At 37.5% G+C, this 8,635-nt stretch overlaps 1 pseudogene across 2 annotated transcripts; it reads right to left on the bottom strand.

Annotated features, from left to right (window-relative positions):
• Window positions 1-1,525: 1,525 nt before the first annotated feature.
• On the bottom strand, window positions 1,526-6,750 carry LOC143879228 (putative L-type lectin-domain containing receptor kinase S.7 pseudogene; annotated as a pseudogene). 2 transcript variants are annotated; one of them, XR_013251177.1, is made up of 2 exons: window positions 4,250-6,750; window positions 1,526-1,900 (listed from the first exon to the last, which is right to left on the bottom strand). The product of XR_013251177.1 is annotated as a putative L-type lectin-domain containing receptor kinase S.7 pseudogene, transcript variant X2 (transcript). The 2 variants fall into 2 exon arrangements; XR_013251176.1 differs by having other exon boundaries at window positions 1,526-1,897; window positions 4,250-6,749.
• Between the last annotated feature and the right edge of the window lie 1,885 nt (window positions 6,751-8,635).

The following is an 8,635-nucleotide window of genomic DNA, read 5'->3' as shown; positions in this document are numbered from 1 at the left end:
ACAAGGATCTTACTGGCCAACTATGGGTCAAGTAGTGCTGATAACATTTCCCTTTTGAAATTGTGAAGACGGTGGTTGAATTTAGATTCCCTATTTTATTGCGTCGTAGAGCCCAAAAGACATTTTTGCACTAAGTACAAGATCAACGCTGGATGTCCCTGGACCATACTCCGGAATTTGAAAATTCCCCAATGATCAAGAGGATTTCCTTTCTATCTACATCAGCCAGATAGAACAGAATGCCAAGTCTGTACTCTATTAGTTCCCGTTGAAGGCCTTATTACCACCTCCTGGAAAGAATAGATTCCTATTGGTAAATCATAGTGATTCAAACAGTTCAACCCACCCATCGCCGATAGAAGAACTTACAAGGATCTCTCTCTCTCTCTCTCTCTCTCTCTCTCTCTCTCACACACACACACACACACACACACAATCCATGGAAGAACTCGAAGTCTGCCTGCTCCCAGGAAACTTAAAAATTCATTTATTATCTGTTGATCTTTGAACAAGAAGAAAACCCACATGATCGATTGAATTCACAATTGTCTCACAAATCCCTTTTCTATCTTTACTTCTTGATTCATTGAAGTGGGTGATCTTAATTCTTCTTTCTGTCGCTAGAGTAACTGAACCTGATGATTGTTTTCTTTATCTTTTCCTTTCAACCCCAGATTTCCCTTACAATGAGCAAGCTGAATGGGACTATAACAAGCTTTAATCTGAGAAGTTCACGAGAAGCCCTTAGGCTCATCCATATGATATAATCTTGATCTAGGCGCTTTTATTGGCAGGTAGCTTGGAGTTTCCATAACCAGAAAATCAAACTGACAGGATGATCCCTACAGTTTGATTAATAACTTGTAAATGGAAGGTTAAGAACAGATAAACTATGGTCCACATTGAAGTTCTATGATGGAATGGTGAGAAATCTCTGAACAGACTGATTTTTATGTCATGCCATCTAATCATCTAATGTATACATAATTATGTAGTTAGCATTCTAATATAGCGTGTAAGAGCAATATGTACATTTTAAGTAAACGTTTTGTGAAAAATAATTTGTCTGTGTTGTACACACAATCTTGCCATCTCCTTCTGAGTTGGTGATCAGAAGGAGATGGCAAGATTGGTGACGTGGTTTTCTACACAGGTCACATGTCTAATTTTTTTCATCTCTGCATCATCACAAAGCAGGGCTATAGATTTTAGGCCTTGTTTAGAGAACTGAAACGAATTGTGTCACTCTCACTCCACAGACAGATAAATTAAATCAACCCTTTGCAATATCTGATGAATTTATTGGTTCTCTTGTGCTCTGTTAAATCATAGGATCAAATTGTCAATGTCACTAAAAATATGACTAGAAGCATTCCTCCTGTTCCACACAGAAATAGTTGGTGTTGCTTCAATAGAGAGAAACTCTATGGAAATTAGTACTGGAAATGGGGAAAATCGGACTTTAGCTGTTCTGAAAACTCTAAAAACACACAAAAATTCGCTGCATGTCAGCTGTGGCAAAAAATAGAAAAAAAATGCATAACCTGACAGATTACTACAGTTTGCATAGCGATACATCAAATGAATACAGAGGATTTACATGTTATACATCAAATGAATGGAAGAACGGATACAAAGAAAAAACATCTCTTCTCTCCTATGTTACAGTTTATTTCAATCATAGACTACAACAAATATATGATGAAACGAATGGATTCCTTACAGTATAGACTGAGAAAAGCCAGTAAGGACATTCAGTAGATATACAAAATGTTACAAGTAACATGCCATGGAAATTCACCCCAAGAGAATCATCAGTAATCTTCTTGGCTTCCAAGGTTTGTGTGAATTGAATATTTTTACTGTGCTTGATCTCAAAAACCTTCTGCTGAACAGTCTGCTGCATAAAAATTAAACACGTCAGATTACTCAAGAAAGTTTCTTGATACAAATTCAGAGCAAATCCCAGAACAGTTCGACAAGTTTAAGAGACCTTTGTCACTCTTGCATAAGCCAGTATAGTTTTGACTTGAGACCCACGAAATCTTGTGGTCAAATGGTTAGAATCCAAACTTCACCAAATTACTTAAGCAAAGCGAAGCAGATTTTGATGGGCATACATATCTTAAGTTGTTATTAATTGTTACATGATAGAACTTAGTGCACAAGCATGCCCAAATTGCTTTGACCAAAAGTACCAGAATCCACAGCAACTAGATTGTAAGAAATATGATTTTGGGTAGTTGATAAGCTAACAAATTGAAAACATTAGTACTAGAAAATATGATACCGGAACCATCGGCTCATTTTAGCAGTCTAAGAACAGTTATTGATTTATAAACACAGTGATAGGGTTCGAGTGTTTCCATGAACATTGAAAAGTAGGTAATAATTAAAGATACTAATGTAAGGTTTGAAAACTGGACTAACTAAACTTCAGAGTTGGTTATGGACCTTGATAAGTCTGACTCAAGTCCTTGTCATGACTCAGGCTTGTGGAGGACATGACCCAGAGAAGCTAGGAGCTATTTACAGTTAATTAAACACTATAGTATAGATGCTGTTGGATATGTTAGCACGAGCATATACTAAATTATCTTTCCTACTTTGAATATTATTAGGAATAATATTTACTGATTCATCCGTGTGTCAAGTTCTGACCCGAAGGCGATCAGAACTTGGGCCAGTTGAAACATGAGCTGCTTGTGCACACCATCCTACCGGGTGGTTTCCCTCCCCACAATTTGATCACGGTTAGGACATGTTATGAGGTTGATCATTCCTCTTTTATACCGATGATCTTATGTAGCATATACATGATTATGCCTCATGTAAGAATCTTTGTATTTACTCTTGATAGTTAAATCAAACTGCAAATCCATCGGTCTCTCCTGAGGTTGAATTAGAATTGAATCTTCTCTAAGACATGTGTTGTGACTTCACTTAATCAAACTTAGTGTCTCGAACTAGTCACCGTGTTTTTAAACCATAAGGGATGCCAGCAAAGTTCATGAACAAAACCATATTTCCAGAAAGATGCTTTGAGAGAAGAAGAGAATTGACCAAGATCAAAAGTAGGCCAAAGGTGAGTGAAACATCATGATGATGTCAATAATGTGGCCTAGATAAAATTTTAGTAGATTTTGAGTGATCGTATGAAAAAGTTAATAGTGACCCCTACTCATAAAAAATTAACAGTTTAGGTCCTTATGATTTATGGTTTAATAACTCTTATTTATTTTTTGAGTAAATATAAGTAGGTTTTTATAGATCCAATGAAAAAAATGTGAATACTAATTTTATTTAGTAGAGAGTCAAATTTTAGATGTTCTATAGTTTTAGAAGTTGGATTTTGGAGTTTCTTGGAGAGCAACATGTAGTACACTTTCTATTTTTATTTTGGGATGCTACCAAAAAAAGAAATTACGCTTTATTTATGTCGATCTAAGGGCCTATTATTAGGATTAATATAGGGATTTAAGGTGTTTTTGACCTATATATAGAATTACAGATGAAGTTTTAATGTACTTCTCAAGAGGTTAAAGAATAATGACGAGTTTTCCCTTTGGAAGGTTTTAGATGTTACACTAAATTGATTTGGTATTAATCAAATTTAGTCATTCTCTCCTCTAAATTGTTTGTGAAGATTTATTGATTTTTTGTGTGATTGTTCAGTTCTCTAGCAAGTTTTCTATTTTTGGTGGATTCCTAGTAGACTAACCTGCATGAATAATTCAAACAATGTAGTCTTATACAATTAAACCAGATATTATAGCAACAACATCAAATAGCCTTAATCAAATGGCCTGCAGAATATAAAATGTGTTTTTTAGTACTACTAATGCAGGTTCAGGAGCACAATAAAACAGAGAAGAGTGACAGAATTCATATTCTTTGATATGAAACAACATTTTGGAACTACACTTTGATCTAATGTGGCCCGTTGAATAGTGATAAAAAAAATCAAGCATTTTCAGGTGACAAATTTTACTTACAGCTACAAAGAGTAATACCAATGCTTAACCTTAATCAAAGATAATATAAATTAGAATCTAACCATTATAGCATTTGATAATTAGCTTAAATACACTAACCACAAAAACTACATGACAAATAGATTTTCATAACTTTTTTAAGGAAAATCATTGTAAGTTTGATATACCAATAAATCATAACAGCAAGCATCCTCAAAATATCAATTACCTAACCAAGCAATTTGATCTATTCTGAATAAGAAACAAATTGCTACCTCAATTGATTTTAAGCTCATACAAGGGGCTGGATATTGAACTTTCTTCAGAACCAGAAACAATATCATGCAGGCTCAAAGGCAAGCTGTTAGAAAACGTGAGACTTGGCTTCTGTCTCGGCAGGATCATAGGCTCTGCCTCATTATTAAGAATCTGCATAACTCTTCTCATGGAAGGCCTTTCTGTGCAATTTGGATTTGCGCAACTCATACCAACAAGCAACAATCTCCTCATCTCCTCTTTTTCGAACTCCCCATTCAACCTCGAATCCGCAGCTTCAATGAGCTTGCCTTCTGAATAGAGTCCCCATACCCAATCAACCAAATTGATCCTCTGCTCACCATGACCATCTATAGGCCTCCTTCCACAACCGACCTCAAGTGTTACAATCCCATAACTGAACACATCTGTTTTTTCAGTTGCTTTTCCATACTGCACATACTCAGGTGCGATGTAACCCATCGTCCCCGCCATTAGAGTTGAGACAGGGCTCTTGCCGTGATCCATTAGTCTTGCCAAGCCGAAATCCCCTAATTTCGGATTGAAATTCCCATCCAACATAATATTACTTGTCTTGATGTCTCTGTGAATCACTTGCTGTTCACAATCTTGATGTAAATACATCAGAACTGAGGCGATCCCAACTGCAATTTTGTATCTCTGATCCCATCTTAGTGTAGTCCCATCTTTGGATTCTCCATAAAGGACCTTATCGAGGCTCCCATTTGTCATGAACTCGTAAACAAGCAGTAATTCACCCTTTTCGGTACACCAACCTTGGAGCTGGAGCAGATTTTTATGTCTTATAGAAGCAATTATGGTCAGTTCGGCAAGAAATTCATTTTTACTTTGATGGGTACGTTTCGATCTTTTCACAGCAAACATAATGTCTGAATCAGGAAGCTCGGCTTTGTAAACCGTCCCAAATGCTCCATGGCCAACAATTTGACTGGAATGGAACCCTTTTGTGGCGGTTCTTAGCTCCCTATAACTGAATTTTCTTGGGCATTTCAATATCTCTTGTTGAAAGCTCATATTGGTTCTGATCTCCTTCCATTTCTTAGTAGAATACCAACTAAAAGCAATGATCATTACAAAAAAGACGACTGGACCAGTGATTCCAAGGCCTAAAACAAGCTTTTTATGCGATTTGTGCCTAGATTTTGAAACAGGAAATACAGGAATTACCGGAATAACACTCCATGATGTATCAGAGACATTATAGGAAGAATTTGATGAAGGAAAACCGAAAGTCCGAAAGCTCCATTCCTCAATCACGTGAAGCTCGGTGCTCCCCTCAGTCGCCCCCGAAAAACCCAGATACATAAACTCCTTAAAATGCTTAGAGAGGTCTTTTTTCACAGTCAAGATAGGCCTCTCAGGCCTAAAACTTGAGTAACTCAACCAGACCATCAATTTCTTTTGATCATTCTTGTAATCAATCCACGTCGTGATCAGATTCCCGCTCTTCAAATCGATCCCCATTAGGCTAAGATCAGAGGTCTTGATCGACTTAACACTGTCAATATCCAGACCAACATGATTCGAATTTGGGTCTTCAAATTGGGTGTCAAAACGGGTGTCAAATTCAACTGCAATAATCTTGTTCTTGGTGGGATTTGACGCGTTTACAAGACCCAAATAAGCCCCAGCGCTCCCCTGCAACTGATCATCGGGCGAGATGAAAAACGTTAAACCATCGCCAAATGAGTTATTAGGGTTAAATGTGATGATAGAGAAAGAGAATTTAGTTGAAAAAGAGGCAGAGGCATTGGTTTTGGGAGAAAGAAAGGTAACAGGGGAGTTGTAGATAACGGTACCGGAGCTCGATGAGGGGACTGAGAGTTCTCTTGTGAGGCCAATGGTACCGTTTCGGAGATAGGAATCGCCTAAGAGAGTGAAGTTTCGGAGGTTGAAGCTGGGAAAATAAAAGCTCACGTTCTCTGATTTTGTTTCTGGGAAAAACCCTAGAAATGAGAAGAGCAAGAAAGAGGAAAAAAGAATCGTTCTTGGTGGGCAATTCATGGTTGAAGTTAGCAAGATTTTCAAGAATTGGGAAAATTGAGTTAAGATTTAGAATGGTAGGGGGAGATTGACGAAGAAGAGAGGAATTTGGTGGGAATTCATGGCGGAAAATTTCAAGAAGCGAGGTTAAAAAGTTGGGAAATTTCAAGACGAGGAAAGAAAGAAAGAAAATTAGGATAAGGGCTTCTGTGAATCGGGATTTTAACGGTTAGAAAATAAGCGTGGGGCGTTTGAAAATTGGGGTTTTTTAACGGTTGGAAGGGTTTTGGATATATCTCGCAAGACACGAGCATTCCACGATATTTTGACGAGTTTTTCTGAGAACTAGTTCATTGTAGAAGAATGAGAACACTGAGAACTGTTAAGAACACAGAATCGTGTCAGGGAGCTTCCTAACACCCTCTCTGTCGCGCGTATTGTTAATGACTTTTTTATGTACACATTGCAGTTTTGAGAGAGCTGTTTGGCACAATCCTGACATGAGCATGTCTTTATTGTCGTGAGAACCCTTAACTGGGCCCGCCCACATGATATTATTGAGATTCAAACCATTTTTGACATGGTTAGAAAAATTAATTATAAGATCATCTAATCCATCTAATCAATGCTAGATGATTATGAAAAATGGATAATGGGTCCACATTCATGTTCTTAAAAGTGAATGGTAAGAAATGTTTGATTGCCGGAATTTTTTTGATTCTTGGGATCGTTTGGCTGGTGGGCCCAAAATAATTCAGCATGAAACCCTAGAAGGAAAAATAAAAACTCTTAGGAGCCAAAAATAAGCTTTCAGAAGAATTTTTTTCTTCCCAACAATTCAAGCAACCAAACAAAGTTTTTTTTCTTCCCCACCATAGTCCGGTCAACCAAACATGGGATTTTTATTTTACCGGGATGTTTCCGGGGAGTTTTTTTTCCCTCCAATCTCCCAGAAAGTTTTTTGTTCCACAAAAATCCCAAGAACCAAAAAATTTCCGGCAACCAAACGGTCCTAATATTAATTAATTAGTTCACTGCTTGAGGAGAAATTCACCCCTTTAGCATCTTCCATTGCCTTTAAAACTAAACAAATACAAGTTCTATAATCGAATAATTAGAAATGTTCAGACGAGGTGTTCTTGGTGTAATTTCATGTTTACATCCATGTGGGTGGGTCATGGGTGGGGCCACGCCAATCTTCTAGTACATACGCATTGGGAAGTGACATATTTACTCCCTCTTCTTCCCCGGGCCAGTCCCTTGCAGTGTAAAAAGACACGTCATAACTAATAAATACAGTGGTTGGGCCTGTAGCTCAATCAATGGTTGAGGCTTGGTTTCCCAACCTTGAGGTCACAGGTTCGAACTTTGATCCCAGCTTACCCACCAAAAAAACTCATAAAGGGAGCAGCAGGGAAGAAAAGGGAGAGAATATATCGTTTCCCTAGATATTTTTCTTTAAAAACACGGTGCTCATATATTATTCAATGATCTAAATTATTCATTTGTTGGGCTCCAATGCGAATGGGTCGTGCCTTGGAAATTTTCTCTAGAGGATGATCCTAACCCAGGTTCTCTCTCTAGAGATCATAGGGTTAGAACATCTAAAGGAGATTATTTTTGGGGCACAACCTATTTATGTTGGGGCACAACTTATGAATGGTTTGGAACATTGAATATTGTGGACCCAACTATAGTTTTTAAAAGTATAAGGATGTGCTGCATATAGAAATTAATCTAGAACAACATTCTCCTAAACAAAAACCAGTTTAAGGGTGGATCTCGTGATTTTGGTTACATGTTCATAATTTAATGGTTATTAGAATTCAAATCTTTTGGAAAGGAGTCTTTCGGGCCGCGTTTGAGTGCTTTGACTATCTACCTCCTTGAATTATTGTACTGCTATCTTTGTATTATCTTTGTTCCTTCAGGACCACCTCGGTTCTGTTTTTACATATATATATATATATATATATATATCTGTTGCCCTTTTCAAAAAAAAAGAATTCAAATCTTTTACCCCATGGGACCAATAAATTTTTTTTGGTAGGTAAGCTGGGATTGAACCAGTGATCTCAAGGTTAAGAAACAAAGCCTCGACCATTGAGCTACGACCTTGTGGGACCGAAACCTAAGGATGACATAATATGATAGCTGAATCACAGTACGAGACATTTATATGCATTCCAATGATAAAAGTTGAAGGTCGATTGGTGCTCACTCTATTTTCTTAATTCTCTATCCAGAACCCATGGATCGGCCGGACGGTTGAGATATGTTAACAATGCCCGTTGGTTCGAATGGTCCGGGTTTGGGTTGGTGGTTACTGCATCGTACCTTTTATACATACCCAGTTTATAAAAGGTATTTGGGTGGCCATA

Source organism: Tasmannia lanceolata, unplaced genomic scaffold (genome assembly GCF_043159265.1).
Source record: "Tasmannia lanceolata isolate RefF3 unplaced genomic scaffold, GAP_Taslan_0.1 ptg000006l, whole genome shotgun sequence".
In the NCBI taxonomy this organism is placed as follows: domain Eukaryota; kingdom Viridiplantae; phylum Streptophyta; class Magnoliopsida; order Canellales; family Winteraceae; genus Tasmannia; species Tasmannia lanceolata.
The sequence above is the reverse complement of the archived record's forward strand: the minus strand, read 5'-3'. Positions and strand labels throughout refer to the sequence as shown.